Source organism: Hyperolius riggenbachi, chromosome 1 (assembly GCF_040937935.1).
Source record: "Hyperolius riggenbachi isolate aHypRig1 chromosome 1, aHypRig1.pri, whole genome shotgun sequence".
Taxonomy (NCBI): domain Eukaryota; kingdom Metazoa; phylum Chordata; class Amphibia; order Anura; family Hyperoliidae; genus Hyperolius; species Hyperolius riggenbachi.
Window position 1 is genome coordinate 587,876,741 of NC_090646.1, and position 23,663 is coordinate 587,900,403.

Consider the following 23,663-nt stretch of genomic DNA (forward strand, 5'->3'; position numbering starts at 1 on the left):
TTGCCCACTCCACTCCCAGCGTTTCAATTATTGATTGCTCACAAATCTTCCCTCCCTGTTCATTTCATCTGTACGCCTTTACTTCTCGTGTTATTCATTTAAAAAAAAAGAAAGAAAAGCTATGTCTCTGTGTGTGTGAGAGACTGAGAGACTTTGTTCTTTCTTTGCTCTTATTCAGCACTGCAGCAGAATAGAACTGCAGCGTAAGATCCACCCAATGTGCTAGTCCTCCTTATTTGGTGGCCCTTTCAGCACTGAGCCGCGGACAGCACCCCTGCGCTGAGAGCTCCAGGGTTGCTGAACGGAGTGGAAGCATTGGAAGAGGTAAGGAGGGATTCAGTGGCTAAGCAATACTTCTGTAACTGCTCCTGTCCTAGTCAGATGCAATGCTTATGCTTCCACAGGCAATGCCAGAGAGTGCATGTACGTTAGTCACACAACTTAACAACTTTTATGCAGTGGTCTTTATACAACTGATTGTTAAGGCATGGAATTAAATACTTTTCATTGACCTGTGATGATCATTGTCTTTGTCTATTACTGGTATGTAGCTTGCTTTTAATTAATTTAAGTCAATATGCAACTTATTATAGTCTGATTATATTTGTGCTGGGAATTAAGATGTAAACTGTGTTGTATTGGGTTTGAGGTGATCTGTACCGTTAAAGTAAACCATAGATTTATTTGGAAAGCTTGAAAATTGATGTATATGCAGATGAGAATGTTTTATGTGCATTACAGTTCATATTCTATTTTATTAAGAGAGCAGTGATGGGATGCAAAGATGCAGGAGTCTCTAACAACCAATCACATTTTACTTTTTCAACACTCTGGAGTAGTAAGAAGAATGAATGGGTGGGTGGTTGCTATGGGTTACTTCTTTGTTCATCATTTCTGTTATCCGACTGCAGATCAGGCGATGGAGTGTAGAGCAGGGAAAGTTACTACAGTGGTGTAGTTGGCTGGAAGTGCAGGAGGCTTGCTGCAGAATTAGCATGTCTCCACTCTTCACTGCCTCTGCTGCCTGCAGTGCTCCCGGCTCAAGGTCCCCCTGGTGCTTAGGGGGTTAAACAAGACCTACTGGTTCTGCGGAGTCTGAGTCATCCCGAGAGCTGTCATTTGTCAAACAACTGCACAGTGAGCCAAATGCAGAGTGTCAGGGCAAACAAAATCTCATTACCAGAATCAGTGTGCGTCAAACGGTGCGCCCTGATTGATAGTAGTCGCTCCTCTCGCAAACGGTAACTCCAGGCAGACAGGCTGGATACGAACAATAAAATGTGTTGTTTTTTTCTTCTGGGTAAAACATGAGCTGGATAATCTGCAGTCATCAGCTGCAGTGCAGGGAGTTGAGACTAACCAGACACAGGGATACTGTGGAGGTGGATCTGCTTTTGCAATTGTACAGAGTCATCAACTCATGTAACTCTTCCAAACTTGACACTTGAGAATAGATGACAGCAACACATGCATTTCCAGGCATGGTTAGAAAACTTAGGTTAAAACAGCTTCATTTGCATTACAATAGAACCTCATTATACTCAATCCCTTGGCCCATGGGGATCTTTCCAAGTCTACCATGCCCTGGCTGCCAGCATGCAGGCATTGAGATGGGCAAACTTCCTTCAACTTTTCATTTTGTAAACTATAATGATCATCCTCTTTTCTAGTAAATAACATTGTGAGATTGGTTGACGTATTATTTGCAGTTTCAGATTCATGCCAGGCGCAGTCATTTGGAAACCCATATGATTTACAAAACGATTGAACATAGTCTAATTTAGATTTTTTTTTAAGCTACCACTTCTGTTTCAACATTTTTTTACTGGATTGATTGACTGATCTAAATATAGGTTTGCCGTTGTAGCCTAAAATAATTGTTTAAATGGTAGTTCTGATTGACAGAAAAAAAAGTTTTTATAAAAAAAGAGTATCTCGCTATTATTAGAATTCAATATGCTTTCATAATGGATATCCAAAGCCCTTTTTGTTCCTAATACACACGCCTAGCTTTCCAACGCTTCCTTTTTCTAACCCATTCTAATTTCTAACATAGACATTTATCCATACTTTAAAATTGATTATGTTTAAGGTAAACCTAATAGAAAAACCTAGTAGAAAAATCACCAGTATTGCCTGCATGGCTTCCGTTACATTGTATAATTATTATCAATTAGACTGTGCTCTCACTGCTATGTAGCCTGCTCTGCCAAATGACTAGCTGACTGAGCTCTGCAGTGCATTACACTGACATTTTACAACTGAGGAAATAATAGTGTTCGCAGTACATTAACAAAAAAAATCTTACGGTGTGATCAGCGTGATCAGGCATCCATTGTTCATGTTTCTCATTCAAGCGTTCATTCTGTATGATGTTGTATGTACACCTGTTGTTTCTTGTAACAATATGGTACGTCATTTTTCTAATGTATTGGATAAATAGGCTGGTTAGGTCTCAACCCTGATTAAACTTGATGTATAATAGTTCAGACGTATCCATTGATGTATTTGAGACAGCCCCAATGCCCATTTCTACACCCGAGGGAATTAAGAACCGTAAGGGACTGAATGGTATATTCACACTCCAGATCTCTCTGTTACAGTAAAACGGAATTTCCCCATTTCAAATTGGACGTTCCTGCAAGTTTGAAGCCGTGACAATGCGGATACATTCATATTTGCATCCCTGCCTGGTGGTTTGTGGTGTGTGCATTACGTCATTTACAGGAACATCAGACTAAACAAAAAACCTATCCAGTTACAGCAGATCTGTTTGCAAACATAGGAAAATGCAATGAATGAATCCAATAACCACAAATGTTTTTTTTTTTTATTATGGATGAACAGCCAATTCATTCAGCCTGTTCCTAATCAAATCATGTCATTCAATATGAGGATGAGGCCTGGGACAAAGCGGGTGAATCAGAATATCTGATCTTGTGCGACATATACATACATATTTGTAATGTATGAGATATTCTATCTATCTATCTATCTATCTATCTATCTATCTATCTATCTCTTTCCATTATCTATCTATCTACCTACCTACGCACCCACCCATAGCTAGCTAGCTATCCATCTTCCAAATCAAATCTAGAGAGAGATGGGAACGGAACATTTTTAAGACTATATGTCATTTTTGCAATACTTTAATTTTACCTATACATGCATTTTGTTTTTGTATTTTTGCAATTTTTTAGACATTTTAGCTTTGGAAATGGCTTAAGTAGCATGGATTTTATTTCTCGTCTCACAAGAGGAAAGCATATTCTCTGGATGCACATTTTCTACCCTGCAGTCTCTCAGTAATTTATGAAAATAAAGTTATTTTTCATATTTGAATTTCTATTAGGAGGGAACGGTGTAAACGCTGTGATTTCATGTCTGTGTTGTTCACTGCTCCAATATACAAATTCTTTTATAATGCAATAATAGTATTTTTTCAAGCATTGTTCGGGGAAAGCGATGTGACATTTACTTCTGAGGCTCTGCCATAGGAATTGTATAGGAATATATGTGCATTATGGCCCTGCCTCTGTAAATGGATAGGAATATATGTACACTATGGCCCTGCCTCTGTAAATGTATAGGAATATATGTGCACTATGGCACTGCCTCTGTAAATGTATAGGAATATATGTACACTATGGCCCTGCCTCTGTAAATGTATAGGAATATATGTACACTATGGCCCTGCCTCTGTAAATGTATAGGAATATATGTGCACTATGGCCCTGCCTCTGTAAATGTATAGGAATATATGTGCACTATGGCCCTGCCTCTGTAAATGTATAGGAATATATGTGCACTATGGCCCTGCCTCTGTAAATGTATAGGAATATGTGTGCACTATGCCCCTGCCTCTGTAAATGTATAGGAATATATGTGCACTATGGCCCTGCCTCTGTAAATGTATAGGAATATATGTACACTATGGCCCTGCCTCTGTAAATGTATAGGAATATATGTACACTATGGCCCTGCCTCTGTAAATGTATAGGAATATATGTGCACTATGGCCCTGCCTCTGTAAATGTATAGGAATATATATGCACTATGGCCCTGCCTCTGTAAATGTATAGGAATATATGTGCACTATGGCCCTGCCTCTGTAAATGTATAGGAATATATGTACACTATTGCCCTGCCTCTGTGAATGTATAGGAATATGTGTGCACTATGGCCCTGCCTCTGTAAATGTATAGGAATATATGTACACTATGGCCCTGCCTCTGTAAATGGATAGGAATATATGTACACTATGGCCCTGCCTCTGTAAATGTATAGGAATATATGTGCACTATGGCACTGCCTCTGTAAATGTATAGGAATATATGTACACTATGGCCCTGCCTCTGTAAATGTATAGGAATATATGTACACTATGGCCCTGCCTCTGTAAATGTATAGGAATATATGTGCACTATGGCCCTGCCTCTGTAAATGTATAGGAATATGTGTGCACTATGCCCCTGCCTCTGTAAATGTATAGGAATATATGTGCACTATGGCCCTGCCTCTGTAAATGTATAGGAATATATGTACACTATGGCCCTGCCTCTGTAAATGTATAGGAATATATGTACACTATGGCCCTGCCTCTGTAAATGTATAGGAATATATGTGCACTATGGCCCTGCCTCTGTAAATGTATAGGAATATATATGCACTATGGCCCTGCCTCTGTAAATGTATAGGAATATATGTGCACTATGGCCCTGCCTCTGTAAATGTATAGGAATATATGTACACTATTGCCCTGCCTCTGTGAATGTATAGGAATATGTGTGCACTATGGCCCTGCCTCTGTAAATGTATAGGAATATATGTACACTATGGCCCTGCCTCTGTAAATGTATAGGAATATATGTGCACTATGGCCCTGCCTCTGTAAATGTATAGGAATATATGTACACTATGGCCCTGCCTCTGTAAATGTATAGGAATATATGTGCACTATGGCCCTGCCTCTGTAAATGTATAGGAATATATGTACACTATGGCCCTGCCTCTGTAAATGTATAGGAATATATGTGCACTATGGCCCTGCCTCTGTAAATGTATAGGAATATATGTGCACTATGGCCCTGTCTCTGTAAATGTATAGGAATATATGTACACTATGGCCCTGCCTCTGTAAATGTATAGGAATATATGTGCACTATGGCCCTGCCTCTGTAAATGTATAGGAATATATGTACACTATGGCCCTGCCTCTGTAAATGTATAGGAATATATGCGCACTATGGCCCTGCCTCTGTAAATGTATAGGAATATATGTGCACTATGGCCCTGCCTCTGTAAATGTATAGGAATATATGTGCATTATGGCCCTGCCTCTGTAAATGTATAGGAATATGTGTGCACTATGGCCCTGCCTCTGTAAATGTATAGGAATATATATGCACTATGGCCCTGCCTCTGTAAATGTATAGGAATATGTGTGCACTATGGCCCTGCCTCTGTAAATGTATAGGAATATATGTACACTATGGCCCTGCCTCTGTAAATGTATAGGAATATATGTGCACTATGGCTCTGCCTCTGTAAATGTATAGGAATATATGTGCACTATGGCTCTGCCTCTGTAAATGTATAGGAATATATGTGCACTATGGCCCTGCCTCTGTAAATGTATAGGAATATATGTACACTATTGCCCTGCCTCTGTGAATGTATAGGAATATATGTACACTATGGCCCTGCCTCTGTAAATGTATAGGAATATATGTACACTATGGCCCTGCCTCTGTAAATGTATAGGTATATATGTGCACTATGGCCCTGCCTCTGTAAATGTATAGGAATGTATGTGCACTATGGCCCTGCCTCTGTAAATGTATAGGAATATATGTACACTATGGCCCTGCCTCTGTAAATGTATAGGAATATATGTGCACTATGGCCCTGCCTCTGTAAATGTATAGGAATATGTGTGCACTATGGCCCTGCCTCTGTAAATGTATAGGAATATATGTGCACTATGGCCCTGCCTCTGTAAATGTATAGGAATATATGTGCACTATGGCCCTGCCTCTGTAAATGTATAGGAATATGTGTGCACTATGGCCCTGCCTCTGTAAATGTATAGGAATATATGTGCACTATGGCCCTGCCTCTGTAAATGTATAGGAATATATGTGCACTATGGCCCTGCCTCTGTAAATGTATAGGAATATGTGTGCACTATGCCCCTGCCTCTGTAAATGTATAGGAATATATGTGCACTATGGCCCTGCCTCTGTAAATGTATAGGAATATATATGCACTATGGCCCTGCCTCTGTAAATGTATAGGAATATATGTGCACTATGGCCCTGCCTCTGTAAATGTATAGGAATATATGTGCACTATGGCACTGCCTCTGTAAATGTATAGGAATATATGTACACTATGGCTCTGCCTCTGTAAATATATAGGAATATATGTGCACTATGGCTCTGCCTCTGTAAATGTATAGGAATATATGTGCACTATGGCCCTGCCTCTGTAAATGTATAGGAATATATATGCACTATGGCCCTGCCTCTGTAAATGTATAGGAATATGTGTGCACTATGGCCCTGCCTCTGTAAATGTATAGGAATATATGTGCACTATGGCCCTGCCTCTGTAAATGTATAGGAATATGTGTGCACTATGGCCCTGCCTCTGTAAATGTATAGGAATATATATGCACTATGGCCCTGCCTCTGTAAATGTATAGGAATATATGTGCACTATGGCCCTGCCTCTGTAAATATATAGGAATATATGTGCACTATGGCTCTGCCTCTGTAAATGTATAGGAATATATGTGCACTATGGCCCTGCCTCTGTAAATGTATAGGAATATATGTGCACTATGGCCCTGCCCCTGTAAATGTATAGGAATATGTGTGCACTATGGCCCTGCCTCTGTAAATGTATAGGAATATATGTGCACTATGGCTCTGCCTCTGTAAATGTATAGGAATATATGTGCACTATGGCCCTGCCTCTGTAAATGTATAGGAATATATGTACACTATTGCCCTGCCTCTGTGAATGTATAGGGATATGTGTGCACTATGGCCCTGCCTCTGTAAATGTATAGGAATATATGTGCACTATGGCCCTGCCCCTGTAAATGTATAGGAATATGTTTGCACTATGGCTCTGCCTCTGTAAATGTATAGGAATATATGTGCACTATGGCCCTGCCTCTGTAAATGTATAGGAATATATGTACACTATTGCCCTGCCTCTGTGAATGTATAGGAATATGTGTGCACTATGGTTCTGCCTCTGTAAATGTATAGGAATATGTGTGCACTATGGCTCTGCCTCTGTAAATGTATAGGAATATATGTGCACTATGGCCCTGCCTCTGTAAATGTATAGGAATATATGTACACTATTGCCCTGCCTCTGTGAATGTATAGGGATATGTGTGCACTATGGCCCTGCCTCTGTAAATGTATAGGAATATATGTGCACTATGGCCCTGCCACTGTAAATGTATAGTAATATATGTGCACTATGGCTCTGCCTCTGTAAATGTATAGGAATATATGTGCACTATGACCCTGCCTCTGTAAATGTATAGGAATATATGTGCAGTATGGCTCTGCCTCTGTAAATGTATAGGAATATATATGCACTATGGCCCTGCCTCTGTAAATGTATAGGAATATAGTGCACTATGGCTTTGCCACAGGAAATGTTTAGAAATATATGCACTATGGCTCTGCCTCTGTACATTTATAGGAATATATGTGCACTATGGTCCTGCCTCTGTAACTTTATAGGAATATATGTGCACTATGGCCCTGCCTCTGTAAATGTAAAGGAATATATGTGCACTATGGCCCTGCCCCTGTAAATGTTTAGGAATATATGTGCACTATGGCCCTGCCTCTGTAAATGTATAGTAATACTAGCCGACCCGCGGCGTAGCATACGCCGCATAAGAGGGTAGAGGGCAGGAAGGGGGTATTGGGCACAGTGGCGGGGAGGGGGCTTGGACCCCCCCTCAACTGGGTCCCCCATGTGTGCTCTACCTCCACCTTAAGCTCAGCAGGAACCCCCCCTCACCTGGGTCCCCCATGGGCACTCCCCCTCCAGCTTAAGCTCAGCAGAACCCCCCCCCTCACCTGGGTCCCCCATGTGCTCTCCCCCTCCTGCTTAAGCACAGTAGCAGCTGCCACTATTAGTAAGAGGCAGCGGGCGAGGATGACTCACCTCTTCTGTGTTCCATCGTGCGTTCCACTGTCGTCACTTCCTGCAATGCCGCACACTGTATTGGTGTAATTTGCCTTTTTAAAACAGAAGGAAATCTGCAATAATTCAGCTATAAGTAAACATTTGTGGTTACCACAATGCACTGCTACTAAATATGCAAATTCCCCCTTTTCCCCCTTGGTAAACCACGCAAGCATCCAAAGCCGCTGGTGTACAGCAAGCATATAGCTTTCAATTTTACACAGTCATATCAAACCCACATGTAGACGCCTATTTCAGACCTTTGGTCCTCATCAGTACAGGGCAGGGATTGATACAGCTGTATGAGATAGGGCTTGGACCAGTACAACAGAGTACCAAAGCAGCACAGGGTGACCCAAACCACTCGGAATGTATAGGGGGATAAAAGGGACCAAAAACACCTTCTACTAAAAAAAGCAAAGTTTGGTGTAATTTGCCTTCCTAAAACAGAAGGAAATATGCAATAATTCAGCTATAAGTGAACATTTGTGGTTACCCACAAAGCACTGCTACTAAATTTGCAAATAATTCCTTTTCACCCTTAGTAAGCCAAGCAAGCATCCAGAACCACTGGTGTATAGCAAGCCTATAGCTTTAAATTTTACACAGCCATATCAAACCCACATGTGACACCCTGTTTCAGACTTTTGGTCCTCATCTGCACATGTCAAGGATTGATATGGCTGTATGAGATAGGGCTTGGACCAGTACAACAGAGTAACCAAGCAGCTCAGGGTGACCCAAACCACTCGGAATGTATAGGTGGATAAAAGGGACCAAAAAGACCTTCTACTAAAAAAATCAACGCTTGGTGTAATTTGCCTTCTTAAAACAGAAGAAAATCTGCAATAATTCAACTATAAGTGAACATTTGTGATTACCCACAATGCACTACTACTAAATATGCAAATTATTCCTTTTCACCCTTGGTAAAGCAAGCAGGCCTATAACTTTAAGTTTTATACAGTCATATCAAAACCACTTGTGACAGCCTATTTCAGACATTTGGTCCTCATCAGTACATAGCAGGATTTGATATGGCTGTATGAGAAGGGGCTTGGACCAGTACAACAGACTAACCAAGCAGCTCAGGGTGACCCAAACTACTAAGAATGTATTGGAGGATAAAAGAGACCAAACAGCCCTCTACTAAAAAAAAGCAAAGCTTGGTGTAATTTTCCTTCTTAAAACAGAAGCAAATCTGCAATAATTCAGCTATAAGTGAACATTTGTGGTTACCCACAATGCACTGCTACTGAATATGCAAATTATCCCTCTTTGCCCTTGGTTTGATATGACACTACTTCTTTTTCTTGCTTGGACCAGCCCCTTCTTCTTGCTTGGACCGGCCCTGGGGGCAGGGCGCTACTTCTTCTTCTTGCTTGAAGGTTGACGCACTTACTCTATTATATATATAGATATGTGCACTATGGCTTTGCCCCAGGAAATGTTTAGGAATATATGTGCACTATGGCTTTGCCACAGGAAATGTATAGGAATATATGTGCACTATGGCTTTGCCACAGGAAATGTTTAGAAATATATGTGCACAATGGCTTTGCCACAGTAAATGTATAGGAATATACGTGCACTATGGCTTTGCCACAGGAAATGTATAGGAATATACACACTACGGCCCTGCCTCTGTAAATGTATAGGAATATATGTGCACTATGGCCCTGCCTCTGTAAATGTATTATTATTTTTATTATTATTATTTAGTATTTATATAGCGCCGACATATTACGCAGCGCTGTACAGTGTATATATATATATATATATATATATATATATATATATATATATATATATATTGTCACTAACTGTCCCTCAAAGGAGCTCACAATCTAATCCCTACCATTGCCATATGTCTATATTATGTAGTGTAAGTACTGTAATCTAGGGCCAATTTTATAGGGGGAGCCAATTAACTTATCTGTATGTTTTTGGAATGTGGGAGGAAACCAGAGTGCCCGGAGGAAACCCACGCAGACACGGAGAGAACATACAAACTCTTTGCAGATAGTGCCCTGGCTGGGATTCGAACCAGGGACCCAGCGCTGCAAGGCGAGAGAGCTAACCATTACGCCACCGTGCTGTAGGAATATATATGCACTATGGCCCTGCCTCTGTAAATGTATAGGAATATATGTGCACTATGGCCCTGCCTATGAAAATGTATAGGAATATATGTGCACTATGGCTCTGCCACAGGAAATGTATAGGAATATAGGCACTATGGCTCTGCCTCTGTAAATGTATAGGAATATATGTGCACTATGGCTCTGCCACAGGAAATGTATAGGAATATATGTGCACTATGGCTCTGCCACAGGAAATGTATAGGAATATATGTGCACTATGGCTCTGCCACAGGAAATGTATAGGAATATATATGCACTATGGTTCTGCCTCTGTAAATGTATAGGAATATATGTGCACTATGGCCCTGCCTCTGTAAATGTATAGGAATATATATGCACTATGGCCCTGCCTCTGTAAATGTATAGGAATATATGTGCATTATGGCCCTGCCTCTGTAAATGTATAGGAATATGTGTGCACTATGGCCCTGCCTCTGTAAATGTATAGTAATATATGTGCACTATGGCTCTGCCTCTGTAAATGTATAGGAATATATGTGCATTATGGCCCTGCCTCTGTAAATGTATAGGAATATATGTGCACTATGGCCCTGCCTCTGTAAATGTATAGGAATATATGTGCACTATGGCCCTGTCTCTGTAAATGTATAGGAATATATGTGCACTATGGCCCTGCCACAGGAAATGTATAGGAATATATGTGCACTATGTCTTTGCCACAGGAAATGTTTAGGAATATATGTGCACTATGGCCCTGCCTCTGTAAATGTATAGGAATATATGTGCACTATGGCTCTGCCACAGGAAATGCATAGGAATATATGTGCACTATGCCTCTGCCACAGGAAATGTATAGGAATATATGTGCACTATGGCCCTGCCACAGGAAATGTATAGGAATATGTGTGCACTATGGCCCTGCCTCTGTAAATGTATAGGAATATATGTGCACTATGGCTCTGCCACAGGAAATGTAGGAATATATGTGCACTATGGCCCTGCCACAGGAAATGTATAGGAATATATGTGCACTATGTCTTTGCCACAGGAAATGTTTAGGAATATATGTGCACTATGGCCCTGCCACAGGAAATGTATAGGAATATATGTGCACTATGGCCCTGCCACAGGAAATGTTTAGGAATATATGTGCACTATGGCTTTGCCACAGGAAATGTTTAGGAATATATGTGCACTATGGCTTTGCCCCAGAAATGTATAGGAATATATGTGCACTATGGTTTTGCCACAGGAAATGTATAGGAATATATGCACTAGGGCCCTGCCTCTGTAAATGTATAGGAATATATATGCACTATGGCTCTGCCTCTGTAAATGTATAGGAATATATATGCACTATGGCTCTGCCTCTGTAGATGTAAAGGAATATATGTGCACTATGGCCCTGCCACAGGAAATGTATAGGAATATATGTGCACTATGGCTCTGCCTCTGTAAATGTATAGGAATATATGTGCACTATGGCTCTGCCACAGGAAATGCATAGGAATATATGTGCACTATGCCTCTGCCACAGGAAATGTATAGGAATATATGTGCACTATGGCCCTGCCACAGGAAATGTATAGGAATATGTGTGCACTATGGCCCTGCCTCTGTAAATGTATAGGAATATATGTGCACTATGGCTCTGCCACAGGAAATGTAGGAATATATGTGCACTATGGCCCTGCCACAGGAAATGTATAGGAATATATGTGCACTATGTCTTTGCCACAGGAAATGTTTAGGAATATATGTGCACTATGGCCCTGCCACAGGAAATGTATAGGAATATATGTGCACTATGGCTCTGCCACAGGAAATGTTTAGGAATATATGTGCACTATGGCTTTGCCACAGGAAATGTTTAGGAATATATGTGCACTATGGCTTTGCCCCAGAAATGTATAGGAATATATGTGCACTATGGTTTTGCCACAGGAAATGTATAGGAATATATGCACTAGGGCCCTGCCTCTGTAAATGTATAGGAATATATATGCACTATGGCTCTGCCTCTGTAAATGTATAGGAATATATATGCACTATGGCTCTGCCTCTGTAGATGTAAAGGAATATATGTGCACTATGGCCCTGCCACAGGAAATGTATAGGAATATATGTGCACTATGGCTCTGCCTCTGTAAATGTATAGGAATATATGTGCACTATGGCTCTGCCACAGGAAATGCATAGGAATATATGTGCACTATGCCTCTGCCACAGGAAATGTATAGGAATATATGTGCACTATGGCCCTGCCACAGGAAATGTAGGAATATATGTGCACTATGGCCCTGCCACAGGAAATGTATAGGAATATATGTGCACTATGTCTTTGCCACAGGAAATGTTTAGGAATATATGTGCACTGTGGCCCTGCCACAGGAAATGTATAGGAATATATGTGCACTATGGCTCTGCCACAGGAAATGTTTAGGAATATATGTGCACTATGGCTTTGCCACAGGAAATGTTTAGGAATATATGTGCACTATGGCTTTGCCCCAGAAATGTATAGGAATATATGTGCACTATGGTTTTGCCACAGGAAATGTATAGGAATATATGCACTAGGGCCCTGCCTCTGTAAATGTATAGGAATATATATGCACTATGGCTCTGCCTCTGTAAATGTATAGGAATATATGTGCACTATGCCTCTGCCACAGGAAATGTATAGGAATATATGTGCACTATGGCCCTGCCACAGGAAATGTATAGGAATATATGCACTATGGCTCTGCCTCTGTAAATGTATAGGAATATATGTGCACTATGGCTCTGCCACAGGAAATGCATAGGAATATATGTGCACTATGCCTCTGCCACAGGAAATGTATAGGAATATATGTGCACTATGGCCCTGCCACAGGAAATGTATAGGAATATGTGTGCACTATGGCTCTGCCTCTGTAAATGTATAGGAATATATGTGCACTATGGCTCTGCCACAGGAAATGTAGGAATATATGTGCACTATGGCTCTGCCACAGGAAATGTATAGGAAGATATGTGCACTATGGCTTTGCCTCTGTAAATGTATAGGAATATATATGCACTATGGCTCTGCCACAGGAAATGTATAGGAATATATGCACTTTGACTTTGCCACAGGAAATGCATAGGAATATATGCACTATGGCTCTGCCACAGGAAATGCATAGGAATATATATGCACTATGGCTTTGCCACAGGAAATGTATAGGAATATATGTGCACTATGGCTCTGCCACAGGAAATGTATAGAAAGATATGTGCACTATGGCTTTGCCTCTGTAAATGTATAGGAATATATATGCACTATGGCTCTGCCACAGGAAATGTATAGGAATATATATGCACTATGGTTCTGCCTCTGTAGATGTATAGGAATATATATGCACTATGGCTTTGCTACAGGAAATGTATAGGACTATATGCACTATGGCTTTGCCACAGGAAATGTATAGGACTATATGCACTATGGCTTTGCCACAGGAAATGTATAGGAATATATGTGCACTATGGCTTTGCCACAGGAAATGTTTAGGAAGATATGTGCACTATGGCTTTGCCACAGGAAATGTATAGGAATATATGTGCACTATGGCTCTGCCACAGGAAATGTATAGGACTATATGCACTATGGCTCTGCCTCTGTAAATGTATAGGAATATATGTACATGTGGCTCTGCCACAGGAAATTCATAGGAGTATATGTGCACTATGGCTTTGCCACAGGAAATGTATAGGAATTTACAGTGTGTTGCAAAAGTATTCGGCCCCCTTGAAGTTTTCCACATTTTGTCACATTACTGCCACAAACATGCACGTGAGAAGTGGATCGAAAATCATACATCATTCCAAACATTTTTTACAAATGAATAACTGCAAAGTGGGGTGTGCGTAATTATTCGGCCCCCTGAGTCTATACTTTGTAGAACCATCTTTTGCTGCAATTACTGCTGCCCGTCTTTTAGGGTATGTCTCTACCAGCTTTGCACATCTAGAGACTGAATCCTTGCCCATTCCTCTTTGCAAAACAGCTCCAGCTCAGTCAGTTTAGATGGACAGCGTTTGTGAACAGCAGTTTTTTTAGATCTTGCCACAGATTTTCGATTGGATTTAGATCTGGACTTTGACTGGGCCATTCTAACACATAGATATGTTTTGTTTTAAACCATTCCATTGTTGCCCTGGCTTTATGTTTAGGGTCGTTGTCCTGCTGGAAGGTGAACCTCCGCCCCAGTCTCAAGACTTTTGCAGTCTCCAAGAGGTTTTCTTCCAAGTTTGCACTGTATTTGGCTCCATCCATCTTCCCATCAACTCTGACCAGCTTCCCTGTCCCTGCTGAAGAGATGCACCCCCCCCCCCCCCCCCGAGCATGATGCTGCCACCACCATATTTGAGAGTGGGGATGGTGTGTTCAGAGTGATGTGCAGTGTTAGTTTTCCGCCACACATAGCGTTTTGCATTTTTGCCAAAAAGTTCCATTTTGGTCTCATCTGACCAGATCACCTTCTTCCACATGGTTGCTGTGTCCCCCACATGGCTTGTGGCAAACTGCAAACAGGACTTCTTATGCTTTCTGTTAACAATGCCTTTCTTCTTGCCACTCTTCAATAAAGGCCAACTTTGTACAGTGCATGACTAATAGTTGTCCTATGGACAGAGTCTCCCACCTGAGCTGTAGATCTCTGCAGCTCGTCCAGATTCACCATGGGCCTCTTGACTGCATTTCTGATCAGCGCTCTCCTTGTTCGGCATGTGAGTTTAGGTGGATGCAGGGGTGCATATGTTGAAACAGAGTGGATAAGTCGGCACTTGCTGTATACTGTCATTTATTCCAAAGGTGGCAATACATCATTTCACAAAAACATTATGGAGGAGGTAAACATACCGTATAAGAAGGCTGTATGAGGTGGGTGCAGGGGTGCAGCTAAGGTTTTTGTGGCCCCAAGCGGACTGTTGGAAGGGGCCCCATGGCAAAAAATGGGTGTGGTTATTCCGCATAAGTGGGCGTGGCCATGGCATATGGGTGGAGCGGGAGGGGGGAATGGGGTACGGGTACACTTAAGGCGCTGAAAAATTGGCATGGGGGTGTTTGCGGCGCGCTGCGCGCGCTGTGCCGCAACTTGGGCGTGGCCATGACATTGTATGGGCGGAGCGTAACCGTAGCACAGCAAATATAGCCAACTATGACCAATTATATAATAAATTCAGCAACAGTTACCCCAGACACCAGAAAATAAAAACGCAGTTTGTGCAACATTTCAGCAGAAAACAAACGCAATTTGGCCCATATTTCAGCAGATAATAAGCGCAGTTTGGGCCACATTTTATCAGATAATAAAACGTAGTTCAGGCGACATTTTATCAGATAATAAACGCAGTTCCGGTGACATTTCATCAGATAACAAACGCAGTTCAGGCAACATATCATCAGATAATAAACACAGTTTGGCCCACATTTCATCAGATAATAAACGCAGTTCAGGCAACATTTCATCAGATAATAAACACAGTTTGGGCCACATTTCATCAGATAATAAACGCAATTTGGCCCACATTTCATCAGATAATAAACGCAGTTCAGGCCACATGTCATCAGACAATAAACGCAGTTTGGGCCACATTACATCAGATAATAAAGGCAGTTCAGGCCACATTTCATCAGATAATAAACGCAGTTTGGGCCACATGTCATCAGATAAAAAAACGCAGTTTGGCCCACATTTCATCAGATAATAAATGCAGTTCAGGCGACATGTCATCAGATAATAAACGCAGTTTGGGCCACATGTCATCAGATAATAAACGCAGTTCAGGCGACATTTCATCAGATAATACACGCAATTTGGCCCACATTTAATCAGATAATAAACGCAGTTCAGGACACATGTCATCAGATAATAAATGCAGTTTGGGCCACATGTCATCAGATAATCAACGCAGTTTGGGCCACATTTCATCAGATAATAAAAGCAATTTGGCCCACATGTCATCAGATAATAAACACAGTTCAGGCCACATGTCATCAGATAATAAACGCAGTTCAGGCGACATGTCATCAGATAATAAACGCAGTTCAGGTGACATGTCATCAGATAATAAACGCAGTTCAGGCGACATGTCATCAGATAATAAATGCAATTTGGCCACATGTCATCAGATAATAAACGCAGTTTGGGCCACATGTCATCAGATAATTAATGTACAGTACTCACCTGACAGAAGTCTTCTCTTCCGGCGACTTCTGGCGCGCAGCTCCCCCGGAGATCTTGCTCCTCCTCCTCCTGCAGTCTCCCGCGGACCCGCGCTGGCAGTCAGGCAGACCAGGGCTACGGGAAGATGGCGCCCGAAGCCCTGTCACAGGAAATGTATATGAATATATATGCACTATGGCTCTGCCACAGGAAAGGTTATACCAGTAGAAGTGTTGTGTGCTTGGCCTTGTGGAAGTTTAGTGCAATAATTACAAGATGTACACAAATATTTATTTTTTTAAATCCTTAGTATGTCTCCCCTCTCTGTTGCTACACATTCAAGGTGGATAGTTTATGCCTCATTGAAAGTCAGAGTACCCTTTTAATTCTCATATGGTGGCATGTGGTATGCTTTCCTGTTCTTTTTATTTTCCTTTTGCGTATCCTCAATGTAATAAAACAAGTGGCAACAATGCAGCATGCGCCCTTTCTCTTTTATAGTGCTATAGTTTATTCGCAGCAGCGTGACACAAAAGGCAAAGTGGAAAAAATATTGCGTATGAGTGACAGGTTTGACAGACGTCAAGTAAATATGTCATCACAAAAAGTGTCCAAAAAGATGTACCTGGGTGACAGTGGGAGGCAGCGGGTGTGGGCGCCAACAGGTGCATGGCCTACCGACCATTTCGCGTGGCTGACGCCAAGCTTTTTCTGAGGTGTGTGACCAATGGTGTGAGAGTGGGGAAATAGGTGAAATAGAACGAAGGAAAGGAGGAAAAGGGGGAACCACAGGAGACACCTTTGGTACACTTAGCCCCTCCCTATTCCACCAAGAGAACAGGCCCACTTTGTCCATACCTGGTTTTAGTTTAAGGTCGTCTAGCTAATAAACTATTTATATGAGAATATCTCCATACTATATTATGATTAGGCACTTTACAACTGTGTATTTTTCATTACAGCTCCTGGCTGTTTTATTCACAAGTGCCTTTTTGGAGTGTTGCTATACATGGTGTGCTGGGCTGGCTCGCAGCCAGTTAATACTGGGGGCGGGGTTTCTCAGCTCACCATGGCAACCACCACTCCGCTGCCTGTCACGTTGCGTACGCTATGGCGTTCTACCCCGTGCACAGCAGGACCAGTAGACACGCAGCCATAGGCCACTGTGCGGAGACGTCATGGAGGATGCGTGCACGTGACCTTTTGTATATGGCCGTGCGTCTCATTGACTACTTCCGCTTTTGGTACGCTTGTGGACCAACCATCTCATGGGGGCGGGCCTTCTACAGCGGACCGGAAATGCGTCATGCATGCGTATTTAAAGAGACTCTGTAACATGAAAAACATCCCCTGGGGGGTACTCACCTCGGGTGGGGGAAGCCTCGGGATCCTAATGAGGCTTCCCACGCCGTCCTCTGTCCCACGGGGGTCTCGCCGCAGCCCTCCGAACAGCCGGCGACTGTGCCGACTGTCAGTTCAATATTTACCTTTGCTGGCTCCAGCGGGGGCGCTGTGGCGACTTTCGGCACGGAAATAGACGGAAATACCCGATCTCCGTCGGGTCCGCTCTACTGCGCAGGCGCCGGAAGCTTGCGCCTGCGCAGTAGAGCAGACCCGACGGCGATCGGGTATTTCCGCCTACTTCGGCGCCGACAGCCATCAGAGCGCCTGCGCAGGAGCTAGGAAGGTAAATATTGCGTCACCGCTGAACGGAGGGCTACAGCGAGACCCCCGAGGGACGCAGGATGGCGTGGGAAGCCTCATTAGGATCCTGAGGCTTCCCCCACCCGAGGTGAGTACCCCCCAGGGGCCGTTTTGTCGTTACAGTTCCTCTTTAATTCCGCTGTCATTCCTACACTTTGTGCACACACCTCAGAATAAGCTTGGAGTCAGCCATGCGAAACGGTCGTTAGGCCGTGCACCTGTCGGCGCCCACACCCGCTGCCTCCCACTGTCACCCAGGTACAGCTTTTTGGACACTTTTTGTGATGACATGTTTCCTTGATGTCTGTCAAGCCTGTCACTCATACACAATGTTATTTCCACTTTGCCTTTTGTGTCATGCTGCTGTGAATAAACTATAGTGCCAGACTTCTCCACTCTCTGGATTTTTTGCATAGATTCTGCATTTCTGTCTAGAGCACATAGTTTACTGGGTGTACACTATTGCCAGCATTATACAGCATTACTCGAGTGCCTGCCAGCTCTTCCACACAAATAGTACCTCTCTTATAGTGCTCCAGTTACTTTTCCCATGATAATTCCCTTCCCCCAGTTGTTTTGCCAGCCCACTTAAGAGGTCAGGGAGCTGGTGGCAAGCTCAGTTCTCCACATAGGAGGGTTATGAACCCAAGACCACATGAGATAAATGCACAGTATCATGTCGCTATTTATTTATAAAGCGATTGTCACAGCTCGCCTCTTGTTCTTATGACGGAATCTGGCACCAGGGAGGCAATGCACACATCAAAGGAGAATGAAAAGGAAGAGGGCAGGCACTCAGATAGGGGCATGTAGTATAAGGACAGTAGAACGATCAGTGATGTCTCTATAGTCTTCAGGGTGCTCAAAGCCACAAGGATCACTCTGTCATTCAAAAAAGCGAAGAGAAAAGGCAGGCTTGGCACTACTGTGGCTTTATTCGCCAATGATAAGCAGTCCATAAACACACAATGAAAAACAGTGTACTTATCGAGGCAGATGCAGGGATGCTAGTGGGATGTGGGTGCACGGCCTGACGACCGTTTCGCTGTGCTGTGCTTCTTCTGAGGCCTAGCGTGCTTATTTTCTTGGGTAAATGGAATGAGGACTATTCTGATGATTAAAAAGAAATGATTACACCTGTAAGTCCACTTAGAAATACAATCAAGATTGCGCTGCGATCATGTTTTACTTTTTTCCCACTATTGCGTTTCCGCTATGATTTTAGTGAAATCAAATTTTGAATTGCCAGATTGCAAAAAAAGAAAAGAAAAAGAAAATCACATCGCACAATTAGCATATTTTGGTGGGTGCTCGGCTATAGTATAGCCGGGTGGGTTATTAGTTAGTGCTAGGTGCATGTTAGTGTTAGGCGTAGATAGGGATATAGGTGTACATATAGGTAATAGAATATCAGTAACAGATTGGTATTCTGCTACTACAGCTCGACTAAGGATGGAGCTGAGGCTGTGACTCCAGGTATGAAGGAGAAATAGAGTTGGGTATCATCAGCATAACAGTGCTATTTCATGCCAAGTGTCATGATCTCAACTCAGCCTGGTTCCAGCGACATGTCAGCGGTCTCTGGGAGCCGACACAGACATATGTGTTTCCTGACCCGCAGATGACATCTCCGAACGTCCAGTGGGCGGTGTAACACCCGACGTACACTCAATGACGTCATCACTGAACCAGGAAATTATTGACTAACGCAGAGTCAATCAATGGAGGCAGGCTGGGTGTTCTATTGGCGGGCTGGCTGAGTGGTGCTACCTGATTGGATAGCACAGTTGTTACTTGGCACATTTGCTACTTGCATTAATTCGATAGACCTAGTTGCTGGATGTACCTTTGTATCTCCTGCCTGTCACATTGCCTGAACCCTTGCTTGTGACCTGACTATTCTTCTGATTACTACCTGGACCAGCCTTCTGCATGTATTTGGCTATACTTTGTCTTCCCTTGTACCGAATACTGACAATACAAGAAAAATAACATTTATATCGCGTTTTTCTCCTGGCGGACTCAAAGCACCAGAGCTGCAGCCACTAGGACACGCTCTATAGGCAGTAGCAGTGTTAGGGTTGCCTAAGGTCTCCTACTGAATAGGTACTTGCTTACAGGAAGAGCCAAGATTCGAACCCTGGTCTCCTACATAAGAGGGGGAGCTTTTAACCATTACACTATTCAGCCACCCATACTGTCTTATGTGTATGACTCCAAGATTACCTAATCCTCTATCTGACTGTCATCTGATATCTGTCATCTGAAACTGTTTTTGCCCAAGTACTTGCCTGTTTCACAGCTCAGTGAGTTCTGGTGGTACTCTAGTCTTCTCAGACATCACTTCCTATAGTTTGCATGCTAAAGTCCTGTGGGTGACCGTAGTCAGGTAGGCGCAACTTGTCTCCCATTCACAGCTTGTCTTTAGGTGGAGAGCTTGGTGTCACATTGGGGAAAAGGCAGTGGCGTAGCTTAGGAGCTGTGGGCCCTAGTGCAAGTTTTACATTGGGGCCCCCAAGCACTCTATACATAAAAATTGATAGGGTGCACCAAAACCAGCGAAGGACAACCACAGTGTCAGAGGTGCAAGAAGGGAATGGGGAACAGTTTGTTAATGATTACTACTATTCAAGGCATCTATAGAAGTGATTATTACCAGCACAGGACCAACAGAGATCCAATACTGTGATTGAGGGAGGGCCTCTCCTGTTACCTACTTAGCTAGAGTTAATGGTCAACTGTATCCAACACTCCAGTCAGATCTAGCAGGAGCACTCACCTCTTTCTCTTGCCATGAGCTGATCATTGCAGTTGTGGTTAATGGCGGTTTCATAGCTATGATGTATCCGAAAGTGAGACAGCTGTAGGTCATAGATGTGGTTACCTGAGAACCTGGCTGCAAGTTGGAGACAGTGGGGCTTTGTCAATAACTTTCTCTGAAAAAGAGAGGTTGGAGAGAGGTCTTTAACTACTTTACCTGGCACTAATAATATCTCATGATTTATATTTACTTGGGGCTTCTTGTGGTTTTGGCAAATTTATTAAAAATAAAAAAGCTAAGGAATCACATGTACATAAGTATTCACAGCCTTTGCTCAATACTTTGTCAATGCACCTTTGGCAGCAATTACAGCCTCAAGCCTCAAGTCAATTCCACAAGCGTGACACACCTGTCCTTGGCCAGTTTCACCCATTCCTCTTTCCAGCATCAGATTCAAGTCTGGGCTCTGGCTTGCCCACTCAAGGACATTCACAGAGTTGTCCTGAAGCCACTCCTTTCATATCTTGGCTGTATGCTTAGGGTCGTTGTCCTGCTGAAAGATGAAGTTCAAGAGCGCTCTGGATCAGGTTTTCATCCAGGATGTCTCTGCACATGGCTGCAGTCACATTTCCCTTTATCCTGACTAGTCTCCCAGTTCCTGCCGCTTCATGGCAAAGGCTGTGAATAATTATGTACATGGGCTTTCTCATTTTTTTTTATTTTGAATATATTTAAAAAAAAATCTCAAGTAAACTGTTTTTTCACGTTGACATTATGGGGTGTTGTGTTTTCTGAAGAAAAAATGAATTCAATCCATTTTGGAATAAGGCTGTAACATAAGAATATTTGGAAAAGTGATGCACTGTGAATACTTTCCGGATGCACTGTATTTATTGCCTTTTAAATACCGGTAATACCAGTTTCTTGGCTTTCCCGGAGATCTATTTGGCTGTAGTAGCATCTGAATCACACACTTGAAACCAGCATGCAATAAACCCAGTCAGACCTCAGTCATCAACATCTGATCTGCATGCTTATTCAGGGTTTATGGCTAAAAGTATAAGAGGCATAGGATCAGCTGGACAGCCAGGCAATGTGCATTGCTTAAAAGGCAATAAATATGTAAACCTCCATCTCACTTTAGGTGTGCTTTAACCACTTGCCGGCCGCGCACTCATACCGTGGCAGCTGCAGGACCAGTGACGCAGTTCTGCGTCGCCGGCTGCAGGCTAATTAATCAGGAACCGCGCGAGCGGCTGCTTCCTGCCAATTCACGGCGGGGGGCTCCGTGAATAGCCTGCGGGCCGCCGATCGCAGCTCGCAGGCTAAATGTAAACACAAGCAGAAATAATCTGCTTTGTTTACATTTTTACAACGCTGCTAACAGTAGCAGCGTTGTACCAGATCAGCGATCCCCGGCCAATCAGCGGCCGGGGATCGCTGTCACATGACAGGCAGGAGCCTGTTAGAGGCTGCACAGGACAGATCTGTTCCTGTGCAGCCTCGGATCTCCGGGGAAGGGAGGGAGGAGAAGAAGGGGGGGAATTTCGCCGCGGAGGGGGGCTTTGAGGTGCCCCCCCCCCACAACACCCAGGCAGGCAGGAGTGATCAGACCCCCCCAGCACATCATCCCCCTAGTGGGGAAAAAAGGGGGGCGATCTGGTCGCTCTGCCTGGTGTTTGATCTGTGCTGGGGGCTGCAGAGCTCACCCAGCACAGATCAGCTAAAACAGCACTGGTCCTTAAGGGGGGGTAAAGGGTTGGTCCTCAAGTGGTTAAGTTACATTAAGCAAAATTCCTGTTTAAAGCAAATGTAAAGTGAAATTAAAATACAAATTCAGATACTTATGGAGAGGGGAGGCTGTGGATCTAATAGAGGTACCTGTTCCTCTCATGGTGCCCTTATTCCAATTTAGCCTAGAAACTGCCCTGGGTGCCAACACTGGAACGCAGGGACTGGGAGAGGACTGGTAAGGCTCTATAGGACCCAGAACCTTCTCTCTCCATGGGTAAGTATCTGTTTTTTTATTTAAATTTCACTTCACATTCATTTAAGCTGTGCTGGGTTTTAGTGAATATATACCCTGAAATGTCCGTTTTGGAGAAAGTCCGCCTGCAAGCAAACCATTGTTTTAATCACAAAAGCATTGCTGAGAACTTTGCTCTTTTGCGCACTGTTTATTATCCAAAGTAATTCACTATATAACTTCTATTATCTGCTGGAAATAATAATGTCCATATATTTTAGACATATTTAATTCAGCATGTACTCTGTGGCGAAACTCCTCTGGGCCTCACTGTTGACTTGAGCCTGCGCTTCACAATCTCTCCTTTTTATTATAAAACAAATCTAAAAAATGAAAAATGCCAAATAAAAACCAAAACCTTCTTCTAGCTGAAAAAAAGCCCATAAGAAAAGTATCTGTAATAAGGAAGAAAGAATCACAGCAAGGCCTCCTGTTCCCTAAATGTTTGCTATTAGTCATATCTTCCATTTTATTCCACAAAAATGTGCTTCTCAAGTTTGGGAACAATAAGACATCTGGAGAGAGAATGGTGTCAGTTCAGTTCTGGAACACAAAAGCTGTAATTAACCAACAGGAATGAAGTTTGAAACCAAATCAATTAGAAGTGCCCATTTTCATGTCATATAGGTGGGATGTGGTAAGAACTAAAG

At 42.8% G+C, this 23,663-nt stretch overlaps 1 protein-coding gene across 1 annotated transcript in view; it reads left to right on the forward strand.

Moving 5' to 3' along the window:
• Nucleotides 1-270: 270 nt before the first annotated feature.
• SV2C (synaptic vesicle glycoprotein 2C) overlaps nucleotides 271-23,663 on the forward strand; it is a 286,032-nt gene continuing 262,639 nt past the window's right edge. The window contains exon 1 of the mRNA XM_068248808.1: nucleotides 271-324. The gene's annotated coding sequence lies outside the window, so the exon portion shown is untranslated. The remainder of the gene's footprint in view (nucleotides 325-23,663) is intronic.